This window comes from Macaca fascicularis, chromosome 18 (genome assembly GCF_037993035.2).
Source record: "Macaca fascicularis isolate 582-1 chromosome 18, T2T-MFA8v1.1".
In the NCBI taxonomy this organism is placed as follows: domain Eukaryota; kingdom Metazoa; phylum Chordata; class Mammalia; order Primates; family Cercopithecidae; genus Macaca; species Macaca fascicularis.
Window position 1 is genome coordinate 38,015,507 of NC_088392.1, and position 3,237 is coordinate 38,018,743.

The following is a 3,237-nucleotide window of genomic DNA, read 5'->3' on the forward strand; positions in this document are numbered from 1 at the left end:
GTCTAAACATTGGGTGTTTTAGAAGCTTCCCAGATGGCTCTAGTGCACAACCAAGGTTGAAAACTCTCCCCAGACCTTTTTCATGGAGGTGAAGTGCGAGTGGGATTTTTGAAGGTCAGATTCAGTCACCACATGAAACCTGGATGTCAGTAGTGCTTCTTGAAAATAAGTGTTTCAGTGCCAAATATATTTTACAAGTTCTGGGTTAAACAGCAGCAAATAATAAACAACTTTTATTTGCTAGAGGATTTATAGGACTTTTAAGAGCCTTTGGTGTGTTAATGGACATTGAAACTCTCAAAGAGGGGGAATTATACTTGGAGCCTTTCCTAAACAAATTTAACCACAGAAACTTTTTGAGTTTGGGTGTCTTGGGGAACTAGCAATCTGAGAAATACACTTTGGAAAATGCTAAATTTATGGCAATGCCAAAAGCAGTGTGGAAAGCTGAGCGAAGGCAGAGCCTAGGGGAGCTCTTGGGTCTCCTGATCCTGACTCCCCCACTCCTGGCTCTCCCCTGGCAGAGCATTCTAGCCTGTTACCCCCACTCACTTTACTGAGAAGAAAGAGAGCACCCAAAAAGGACAGAAACTGCCCATCTCGGTCCAAGGGGAGAAAAACAACGTAACACAAGGGAACAGTAGTGGACTCAATGTTCGGCTGCCCTGGAAGCCTGAACAAAATAGAATTTTTGTTGGGACTGGAGTCCTTGGCTTCCAGGTGTGACTCAGGAACTATCAGTATGATGGTAGGGTGAAAAGGATGTTGGGCTGTGTGTCCATAGCGTTCAGAAAACTGCCTCCATCCTCTGACTTGTTTTTCTTAGTAAAGCTAAAATTGTGGCTAGAAATTGTAGCTATACAGTCACTAATTTCCATGACTTGATAGTATATCCTTTTCACTTTAACCTTATCTTATACAGTGCATCATTTTCAAAACTTTTTCACACATATTGTCTCATTAGATTCACAGAACAATCTTATCTGCAGGGCAATGCTAGTATTCTTGTTATCCATATTTTTCAGAGGGGAAAACTGAGGCCTAGAGAGGTGAGTTGACCTGCCCGAATTTACAGAAGCCTGTGATGAACCCAGGTTTGAGTATAGGTCTGTCTGCCACGCATTCTTTCCACTGTGTTCTGAACCTGCTTTCAAATTACAGATTTATAGAATTCTCTTAGGGGGAACTTCCTTTCCCCAGGATGCATCTTTCCAAGTGAGGAGTAACAGCCCTACCTCTATCTACATTAACCCATTTTCCCCAACAGAGGGTAGAAAGAGTGACAATTGATTGGAAAGTTTGGGACCAGAGGGTGAGATCCCTGGGCTCATCCCCTTCCGTGCTTGGCTGTGGGCATCTGCAGGCAGTGCACAGTCTCTTCTGCACCAGCCTTATGGCAAGAGAAGGCACACAGTTTGGGGAGGAAAGATAAATTCAGAGGAGGGTTAGCGGCTCCTTTGGCTGCATGCTGAGCCATGGCCTCCAGTAGAGCTTTTATCACAATAAAACCTATTTTGATCTCCATCATCTATAATTCCTGAGTGTGGCTCTTTTACAATAGATTCCAAACATGGGTAGGGAAATGGGGCATTATTTATTAGTCCCCCCCAGACCTTATAAATTTTATAGCTGAATCCAACCTGAAGTTATTTGGTCTAAGCTGCTACTTTTAAAAAATGAATCATTTGAGTAACAGTCAGGTTTTATTACTTGCTGAAAATCACACAAAGCTGATTAATACGTAAGCCACTGGGTATCCTGACTTACTGGGAAGTGTTACTTTTGTCCATTTAAGCATGGTTTCTTCAAGATTACCGAAGAGGGAGACAGAGCTCATGTTTGGAGCACACACACCCCCACACACACACACACAGCAGGTGGCCATAACAAAATGAGGAAACAAATGTTATAAATAAATTGATATTCAGTGAGTTCCAATAAATCATTGAAGTAATCATTGTGGTTGGGAGAGAAAATTACAATTTATTGGGCATCCCTAACCTTTAGTAAGTTCTTAGTTTGAATTATACATGAGAATATCAGTCAGTTTTACTGCAGTAAGAACCCCCAAATTCCAGTGGCTTATAATAACTAGCATTTATTGCTCATGAATTTTAATTGTTGGCAGCTGCAAGCCATTTGTGGTGGTTCTTCCCAGCCCTGTTCCCCATGTTTTCTCTCTCTAAGACCCAGGCTGAAGAAGCAGCCTATATTTGGGACTTGGCATACTTGTGGAAGAGGAAACAGAGCGGGAGAATTCATGGAACCCATGGGGCCTCTTAAAGCATCTGCTCACACAAGGCAGATGACACTTCTGCTCACATCCATTTGACCAAAGCCTGTCACATGGCCAAGTAAAGAGGGACGTAAGCTGCTGCCTCAGGAGGACTACAAGTCCCAGGGCCATGAGAGGGCATGTATAGAGGGCATGATAGAGAAGGAGAGAGTACATACTTCAGAGAAATAATAGAATCAACCAGAGAGTGTACATAGGGTCTGTAGAAGTCCTAATCTAGACCTGGCCTTAAAGTGAGAGTATATCACCCTTTCGACCCTCTGGAAAACTCTCCCCTAGAGTTAGAAAGGGGTGGAGGAGGTTGAAATATAAAAGGAGGAGAGAGTTGCCTCAGGTGGAAGGAGTGGTCCTATAAAATGTGCTTTGAATTGGAGTCCACTAAACAGACCATCCTCAACCCCTTCCTGGGGCGTTAGATGTCTTGTAGGTTATTCATGCAGGAGAGGGAAAATTGGGTATGCAGTGGCACAAATAATCCAAAACTCATTGATATTTGAATACTTAATGTTGTTTGTGATTTCTGTAGCCAGCATAGTTCCCTTCTTGATTGCACTTCACTGGGATCACTGTGAAGGTTGCCTGGTATTCCCCACACACGCAGCAACTAATGGGAAGAAGACAGTGAGGAGGAGCGTGAGATGAACGTCAACTAAATAAGGTGAGGCTGGCCACAAAAGTGATTCATTCACATAGGGACAAATGAATAACCTCTTACTCCCAGCTGAATTCTAAGCCTCGTACAGGGAATGAGAGAGAGCAAATCTCATGAGACTTCACTGTCTTCTCCAACTATTGATTCTGCAGTAGCCTCACCCATTCTCCCAGGATGCAAACTCAAGATTTGTGAGGAGAGGGCAGGGCTCAGGCAAACTATAGCCTGCAGCACGCTGCAGCCCTTGAAGGGAGTTCATAATTTTTTTTCTTTATTCCCTCTTGTATCA